At 33.8% G+C, this 10,114-nt stretch overlaps 1 protein-coding gene across 3 annotated transcripts in view; it reads right to left on the reverse strand.

The window, feature by feature from the left end:
* LOC148282357 (E3 ubiquitin-protein ligase TRIM33-like) overlaps window positions 1-10,114 on the reverse strand; it is a 76,658-nt gene that overhangs the window by 63,670 nt on the left and 2,874 nt on the right. The gene's annotated exons all lie outside the window — the stretch shown is intronic.

Below are 10,114 nucleotides of genomic sequence, written 5' to 3' on the forward strand. Positions count from 1 at the left end.
GATAGAAATATTTTCCATAAAAATGTCTAGAATTTTTCTTAACGCCTGAGGAGTATTAGTAGTAATTTGTTTTTGATATAAAATCTCTTCCCAACATAAAAATGCAAGATGTCGTTTATTATTATATCGCGCTACTAACGCATCAAATGCGTCACGATAATTATTAGCCGTGATTGGATATGCTCGCATAATGTTTACAGGCTCCCCTGATAGTGACGATATTAAATATTGGAACTTTTCCACGTTCGATAAGTCGTTTCTACTGTGCACTAGACTTAAAAATAAATCATAAAACGCAGGAAACTCTTTTATTTGACCTGTAAATAGAGGTAATTTTATTAATGGCAATTTTGCGTAGTGCTTCTTTTCACACGTTTCGGACTGGACTTCTTTCTTCAATGGTGGTAAAACCAGTCGCTTGATGCTGAAAATCTCACACACGATTTCATCCATTTGTTCCTGAATCTCATTGTTCTCCCTTACGGCAGCTTCATCTTCAGAAATTTCGGACAAAATTTTTATTTGCGTTTCGTTAAACATATCCATTATAGGATCTAGCCGCTCGCACCACGATAAAAAACGTGGAATGTTTTCTGGATCGGACATAGCGTTTTTTCCCGATCGTAAAGCATCCTTCAATCTTTTTAGCGCGTGATTTCGCCTAGTTGTATAAACATTTACGCTAACACTCATGATTCTAAGTTAAAATAAGTGAAAATGATTTATAAGTTGCTAATGCTAAATGCTAAATGCTACTGCTAAAAATTATTGTTTGCTTTGCGGGACAGTACACGCGCTTATTATTGACGCGCGAAGAAGGTAGTTTAAAAGTTTTGATGCAAATAAAAAAAAGAGTATGACGAAAAGGCTCACAGAGATTTATGTAAATGAATGTTGTTAATGTTTTTACGATGATTATAGGTTAATAATATATTATATATAAATATAAATTAATGATATGTTATGATACGATGAGAATTTAATCGTTAACCAATGCAGGTTTATTTTCATCGACAACGTGTCGCGAAAGGGCAAAATGTCCGAATATATTAATTATCCGGTTCGCAAGATAGACCAAATGTTGGATGCTCGATACCTTCGACCTCGGGACTGTAAAACAAGGCCTGCCCTCTCGCGATACGCGTGTTCGAAGAAAACAGGGAACGTTTGATTTTAGGTAAACTAATTGACGGTATGGTTTTGAGTGTCAATCCTGGAATTAATGAAAGGAGTAAGGACTTACGGTTTCCTCCCTTTGGCACTGGTCCAGAAAGACACCGTTATCGTTTGCACTGGTCACTTTGCACGTTTTCTTATATGTTGGTGATTCGAAATCACTGTCACGCTCGCGGTACGGTTTTCGCTGTTGTTCGCGGTACGGTTTTTTTGTTGTGTTGTCACGCGTTGCTTTCTTGACTCGCCGTCAGGGAGAAGTAGGTATATTGGGATTCAAAACAAGGACCACCGGAATCAAAGGAAGGAATGGCTTGACACTTGAATAAAAGAAAATGAATCCGAAACAGTTATAATCTTTTCCCTTTTCCTCGGCGTGATATCCATGATTTTAAACACCTCAAAAACACTGTTTAATATGCAAGAAATTAAAAAAATTAGTCCTTTATTGAGAAAATGTAAAAAAAAAACAACAGATAGTACACCAACAAACACCAATATGAGCTCCCAAAGGATTAATGAACTGTAAGTCATAATTTTTGGCGCTAAACAACTGTCAAATTGACATGAGTGTTGCTATACATAAAAAGCGACAAAAATTAATCTTATTACATTAATTCGCACAATACTGTATTATCACCGATGCGAATAATTTGTACTATGTGGACGAGAAATATATTTTTCTAAACTGCTGCAAGTACTTAATTATAGAAATAAAAGACGAGTGATACTTTAATCCACAAATTAGGAGTATTCAGTGACCGGTTTCACCGCTTTCGTGATATCAAGTGCTGCAAGTACTTTTGTATAAGAGTTGGTTTTCTTAGTTGTTTTGGCGCAACAATTTTTTCGATGCAGATGAGGGAATGATGATTCTAGTGTGTAGTTTTATTGCACAAATAAAATTCCAGTTCACATGCAAACGTGTTTCATGGCGTTTATCTTATCACCTTGGTCTGACCTTCACGATAGTATATATATATATATATATGTAACCTTCAACTACAACCCACTGCGAGTAATAAAATTAACCACAGAAATGAATAATGGTTGTTTCTTCGCCACTTTCAAGTTTTTTTTTTTTAAAGAGGTTGCGCGATCTCACTTTTCCCCATACAAACGATTCTAGTATTTCCTTCCTGGGTTGTGGCACTAGAGCGGTGATTTTTTTTACACACTATAGAAATCCACCATTGGCTCGTCCCGTACATATGTGTACGCGAAAACATGAATAAATTATTGCACGGTCATAAACACTTCCAACGTTTTATTCTCCTGATGCCATGTACAATAGGGTGGGCCGATAATTTTTTTTTTCCGAATTTTGAAATGAAAGGGGTCTAAAAAGTTGCCTTTTGGATTACTCGGAATGCAAAAAATATTTGATACTACTTTTGGCCCTCAACCAGAGCTTGAAGTTTTCGAAAATGTCAATTTTTTGCCCTAAACCGGCTGTCATTTCGTATTAAAGTAAGAAAATCAGTCTAATTAAATTGTATAATCTGCATTAAATATTATTATATAAGCATCCAAGGGCGTGAGTTGCTCTTTGTTTTGTAATAAATGGGTAGCATTGTTTTAATGTGCCATTGTTTTCATCAATTTTAGTCAGGCGCTCAACGGAATCAGTTCCGCGGAGTGTATTTTTTTTGCATTTCGGTAGTTTTAAAACGTGTTCGAATTTGTAATGTGATTAACATATATCTATTCCTCCCACGCTCAGACGCTCAGAAGTCTTTGTGGGCATTTTTTCCAAATTTAAGGCTATGTTTATTTTTAGAATATGTATTTTTTCTCTTCTAATGTTTAATAAATATAATGTATAAAATATGTAATTTAATACATGCATAATATGTAACAGTATGGAAAAATAAACAAAAAAAAAAAAATCTTTACGAACAAAAAAATAATTTTATCAATATAGATAATCAAAAAATGTTCAGACAGCTATAAACTTCAAACTTCTGTTGAGGGCCAAAAGTAGTATGGAATATTTTTTTAAATAATTTTTACGTTCAGTGCGATCCAAAAGACAACTTTTTAGACCCCTTTCACTTTGATATCTAAAAAAAAAAAACTTCAAACATCATCGACCCATTCAAGCTCGGCTACAAGTAGGCTCTGGGGTCGTTTGGTCCCCCGTTCGGATCATGTGTAATTTTTGGATGCTCAGTGAGGGAAAGGTTAAAAGTGTAAATTTCGCGGCGAATTAACAGTCTACATTTTGGCAATTTCACTAACTGGACTTGATTTAAGGAAATATGGGGTGATTCTATAAAACATCCATCACAATCCGCATCTGATGGCGCGTAGAGAACTGCAATGGAAAAATACACGCAGTACCTATATCTCAATCATGTATTAACGGGAGGTTAGGTGATCAGTCCTGCGCTTCGGGTGCAAATCGAGGGACAGTGAAATATTGCAGTCTAAAACCACTCGATAAAAAGCACAAAGAACAGTAATTGCTAATAAAAATATGTCATTCGAAGCTAAACTGGCAGTGCACAACGGAGTTTTAGTCCCAACACTAATGTATGGAAGTAAAACATGGAACTGGCAGAGGAAAGATGAAAGCCGAGTGAACGCGGTTGAAATGCAATATCTTAGACGAATGTGTGGGAAATCAATGTATGACAGGGTTACGAATGATGAAATCAGGCGAGTGTAAATATGAGATTGCAGTCTAAAACCACTCGATAAAAAGCACAAAGAACAGTAATTTCTAATAAAAATATGTCATTCGAAGCTAAACTGGCAGTGCACAACGGAGTTTTAGTCCCAACACTAATGTATGGAAGTAAAACATGGAACTGGCAGAGGAAAGATGAAAGCCGAGTGAACGAGGTTGAAATGCAATATCTTAGACGAATGTGTGGGAAATCAATGTATGACAGGGTTACGAATGATGAAATCAGGCGAGTGTAAATATAAGGCAAGTACATATAATTGAAAAGATTAAGAAAGGGTCTCTGAGATGGTTTGGTCACGTAGAACGAATGTACGACGAAAGAATGGTAAAACAAGTATATATGGCGAAAATGAATGGTAACGTGAGACGAGGACGACCAAGGAAGATGTGGCATGATCAAATAAACCAAAATGTTAAGTCTGGTCATGTCAAAAGCAGACAGAACCAAAGGGCATGTATGGCAAGATGTATGAATGTGGAAGAAGCTAGGAATGTATGCCAAGATAGACGTGTGTTGCGGTCTATTCTCTCTGCCCACCCCTACGGGGAAATGGCGTGATGGTGATGGTGGTGGTGGAAATTGGATACATTTTTTTTTACGCGCAGTAAAAATTGGAGCATTAAATTGTAAGGCAGATTCGTGAAATGTATAAAAAAATTATTAAAAAAAAAACTAACTACTTTAAACGATTTCACTAGTTCATATGAATCAACCAATGATGAGAGTTGTGAAAGATTTTCGGTTTACGGGACGTCAACGGACCAATTGGCAGAAAACACCGAGAAGAAACGGAAAAGAACTTGAGACGTCACACTCGGAGTAATTTCAGAAATACGAAACTTGAAAAAATCATAGCGCTGATAATACGATACATTAAATTTTTAAAAAACCACTTTACTTTCCTCATTGGTATTATTACTCAGCTCAAAATTATGTAGGCACAGCCATTACAATTTTCGTACAAAAAAAATGGGTTGACTAAATCGACATCGATTAATATCTATTTATTATCGCCCTCATCGCCTCCTGTAATACGAAAATATAACTTTAAAAAAAAACATTTTAAAGTTATAAGGATCATTGGAATACAGTCTAGTAAAAGAAAAAAAAATGCTACTTATTAGTAGCTTAAAAAATATTTTTTAATTTGTAATTTTGAATTTTCGCAAAAACGGTTATTGCATTGGCCACGCCCCTAATACGGCACGATTCATGTTCATTTTCAAATTTGTTCCAAATCATTCAATTTTTTATGGAACATCTTCACGAACCTTGACGTCACACTATCAATGCTAAACATGTCGCGTTTTTCTAGTGACACAATTTTTTTATATTTTCTTTTTTAAAGTTATATATGAAAACATTTCTCTACAATATCCATATTGATTTTGGAAATACAATTAATTATTATTAATGCATTTCATATATTTTTATCGGTATTCGTAGTACGTAATATTCCCCTATTGTGGCCCAATTATTTTTGGTATCTGGAAGATTTATCGAGCCAGCTTTCCATAGGAATTTTTTTTGTTTTAAATGTATTCATTTTGAGTCGGTAGTGTAATGCACTCCGTTTCAGAACTCTACCACAAATTTAATTTTTTTAACACGGTCATTTACAGCTAACAGAAAAAAAATACTTGGCTAAATCATAATGCCAATATTTTTTTTGCCATCAGCTGTCTTTAGTTCTTAGTCCAAAGATAACATCGAACGATGCGCTTATTGCCTATCTGCAATGAAAGAACAGGTGTAAAATAGGTAATAGTACATCTGCCACAATGGCTCATTTCACACGTATCGTCCCAATCCACACGGCACGGTAAAAATAGGGTAGATATTTATTATTTTACATTTTTGGTTTTATTTATTTAGTTTCTACTCGCAGGTAAAAAAAATGCAAAATGAAATCGAGTGGAGATTATTCGCTTTCATTGTGTATGGGTGCGTTTTGAAATAATTATAAAAATCAATCCACCCTCTACTACTATTTTATCGTGCCTGGGCCCCGATTAGAAAGGGAAGTTAACAGAGTTATCTTCGACTGTCTATAAAGAAAAATCTATATATGTGTACGTAAATGAGTATATTTGCATGAAAATTTAAAGTATCTTCGTCGGTAACCTATAATTGAACATGTTTAGAAGAAAAAATTGTATGCATATTCTGCTTTTCATACAGAAAACTTAATTTAACTTTGTGGATAAAATTTAAAATAAATGTTGGCTTCCCTATGTAATCGGGACCCTGGTGGATTTTTACTGTGGCATAAACGGCCAATAAGCAGCGTCTAAATCCGAATCCAATCTGCCCATTTCATATGATCGTAATAATTTTTCTTCCTGTTAACAGTAATGATAATAAATGGAGAATAATTCTTTAAGTAAATACTGTACCCTTCAATGTATCCACTTTTTTCCAAATTATGTCAAACCTGCCTTCTATACTTATAATAATACGAGTAAGTTATTAGTAAATAATTATGGTAAGAATATCTTATTAAATAACTCGGGTGTTTGCCAATTGAAATGCAATTCTTGTCCTTCAGTGAACGTTAGAAGAACATCAATAACTGATGATTTTCGTGTTGTGTCTCCACAATAACAATTTCTCCGAATTCGCAAATCACCTAATCAATTGCACGTTGTTATGCAGAAATCAACCAGTCCACAGTTTTGAAAAAATGCGATATTGTTGGCATCGGGTGCAGCAAGGTCGATTCCATATTCTGCTAAAAATAGCCAGGTCGTTTTCATACAACAACAAAAACTGTTACAATCCCAAAAATAGTGAAAATAGTGTTGTAGATCACAAAAACGGCATTTCTCAATTTTCAGAAAATACCCACAACACTAGAAAAAGCTTACGGTATAGAAGCTGATGGGGAGATTAATACCTCCAGAAATCTAGTTTTCTCTAATTAATTAATGTGGATAAATACATTAGTATTTTAATTTTATAAATTAATTATTTTTTTAAAAAAGGAGTTAAAAAAACATGTTTTAAGTCACCTCATACGCTCAATGTTTGAATGAGGTATCATTCACTATAAGATCTAGCAGTTTTCTGCAAAATGCATATTTAAGTTTGCGTGGTCAGCCCGACCTTAAATAATCCCCGCAATTTCTTGAATACACAATAAAAATATTTTTAAAGTTAGAATAACAAATTATTAAGTGATTATTTACAGTTTAGTACCCTAATATAAATATAAAATAATATGTTCAATACATAATGACACAACATACATCAGAGTTTAACTAGGGCTGGCTGTTTTCTACAAAATGTACATCTTAGGTTGTGTGGTCCGCCAGACTTGAAAAACATTAAAACAGGTCAAATACATAATTAAATTATTTTTTGTGTTATAAAGAAAACGAATGCATGCATTATTTGTCATTTGTCAAAGTAAAAAAAAAAAATTCTAACTGTTGTGTATTCACCCTTTTTACAAAAGTGCTATTATCTAAATTTTAATTTTCTATGGCTGGCTGTTTTCTGCATAGCTACGTCCAATTTTAATAAACATACAAAAGTAAAATTTTTACATAAAAATACTAAAAGATTAAAAGTTTATTATAATATAGAAATATTTAACATTATGGAGGTTTTGAAAAATAATGTGTCTTTTATCCATAATCAAATAACTTTTTAATATACCTCATTATACGATGTTCCAACGTAATGGTCACCCGTGTACCTCATAAATTCGTACTCCTCCCTTCCCCTTTTTTCAACAATTGCTCCCACAAGATCACACATTTGAAAATATATTAGTAAAAATCTTTAGCCATAAAGTTAATGCTTTAGGGCGCGTCCAGGGTGCGGGCCTAGCGCGGTAGCGACAGCGAAATTTCAAACTTACGAAAACGTATGAAAAACGCCACACATGGCCATAGTGGGAGACCCGTGGCGGGCGCGACAAATGAATGTTCGAGGCCTAAAAGCGAGCGATTTTAACATACAATCGCTCGTTACGGCTGGTTCCCATTTCACATGCATGGTCCCAATCCACACGGCGCGGTAAAATTAGGGTGGGTGAATACTTATCAATTATTTTCTTCTTTCGGTTTATTTTTCTACTCGCAGGTTAAAAGTTTGCAAAATGAAATCGAGCGAAGTATTCAGCCTCATGGTGTACTGGTTAAAGCATTTACCTACCATTTAATAAATAAAATAATTTAAAAGTCAATCCACCCTGTGTTATTTTATCGCGACGGGGAGTTTTTACTGTAGTGTGAAAACGGCCTAACAGTTGGACATCTGTCAGTCAACTGATGCTGCATAGCGCGATAAAGATAACACACGAATTTGTATTCATGAAAATATTGTTCGTGTTTTTTTGTATTGTTGTCATTTATTTGTACACACTATTATTTACTTTTTTTTATTTACATTTTGATTATAAAAAGGTCGAAAGATCTATTTAGAGTTTGAGAAAATGACTAAAGTCATTAATAAATTAATATGATAAAGATATTTTTAATTCTTAAAAACGATCGAACAATCGAAACAAGGGTAGTTTCAGACTGGAATAAATTGCCAAGCTTAGTTGTCCATTCTATTTCGGTCAACCAGTAGCCCAATTACAAATCGACGTGCTAATAAGCGACGTGATAACAATTTCTCACCATGGTTGTTTATCGTATCCGCTATCACAATGAAACATCCGTAAACACCTGATATTAAATGTCAAAATATTTACGTTTCGCGACGTATAATCCTGCTGCGCAATCACATATTTGAATTTCACCGGTGTAAATATGGAATTTTTTTAAAATATTTATTTATTTTTTATTATGCTACTCATTGCATTTAGCCGGCGACGGCGGTTGGCAGGCCAAATGTCAAGAAAAGCAGTCGCCATAGTAATTGTAATTTAATTTTTACTTTTTTGTATTAGATACTCCTTACTATTTTGCAAATGCCATATATTGTAATTTTTTTTATAGTAAACGCTGATTTTTCGCCAGCGAACTGTATTTATTTACGAGGAAAACAAAAAACAAACCGACACGAGCATTGATTTAGAAATTACACGCGCGTTGACTTATGACTGCGATAACTTAAGCAAGTTCATTATTGTTCATTGTGATCGTTCAAATGCTTAGCATGTTTTTAAGCACGTCGATAGTTATTTGTAATTGATCCACTGTTCAAAAACCGTTTGGATGCTTTTTTGAAGGAAGAAGAACGCGGACAAAAAGCCGTACGCGAGATATAGGCGCATCAACAAAAGCTGCCTGCCTATAACTAATAACAATAATAATAATTTACTTAAGTTACAAATCGCTCATTTTATAAAAAACCTTATTTCTATTAAGAGCATTATTATCAAATTATGGATGTGCACGTGTTGACAAATGAATATATTTATTTTATTTATCTTTCATTGCATAATGTATACAATACAAAAATAATGTCACTTGTATCAACTAAATGAGGCTTCAAGTCCAGTGTTGAGTTGAGACAAACGCTTAATCAAAAGTGGAAAAAACGATAATTGTTGAAACTTGAATAAATATTCAGCAGTACTATTCTGAACGCTCTTTAGGGCAGTGATGGCGAACCTATGACCCGCGGGTCAAACTTATTTTATATATCATTAAAAAAAAAAGAGAACAGACAGTCAAAAGTATTTTTTAAAACAATGTATATGAGGGCATTGGAAGCAAAGATAGCAACCTCCAAAATTATTTTTTTTGGTTATGATGTCATTCTGTAGTTTATCAACTTTATTTTTATAAAAATCATGAGTTGAGTTGCAAATGTAGTGTAAAATCATACTTCTGTTGGTTTGAAAATAGTGTTAAGCGAACATATCAATATCCATCGGCCATTTTATTCGACCAATGACAGGCTTGAGATTTAAATTTTCAAAATGGCCGTGCCATACAAATATTAAGAAAGTTTTTTGAATTCGTGTTTCTATTAAAGCTAATTTATTAGTATCTCAAAGTTTAAGTTCAGTGAAAATAACATTTTTAACATGAAGACTCTCTTTAGCATTAAAAAAGTATAAAACCTAATCAGTACGTAAATTACGCGCTAGCAACGCTTTCTCTACCCCTAAGCATTCAGAATCGCACTGCAGTATGCACAGTATCTACTTAACAAATTAAGAAAATGACCAATTAATTATATAATTTATTTTCTAATAAGACTCAATTTTAATACAAATACCAAGTGCGATTAAAAAAAAACAGTTTTTCTCTATCAGCTTTGAGTTTTACCCTGGTTACATGTGA

This window comes from Micrasema longulum, unplaced genomic scaffold (assembly GCF_059751315.1).
Source record: "Micrasema longulum isolate JH-2025_06_02 unplaced genomic scaffold, ASM5975131v1 h1tg000335l, whole genome shotgun sequence".
In the NCBI taxonomy this organism is placed as follows: Eukaryota; Metazoa; Arthropoda; class Insecta; order Trichoptera; family Brachycentridae; genus Micrasema; species Micrasema longulum.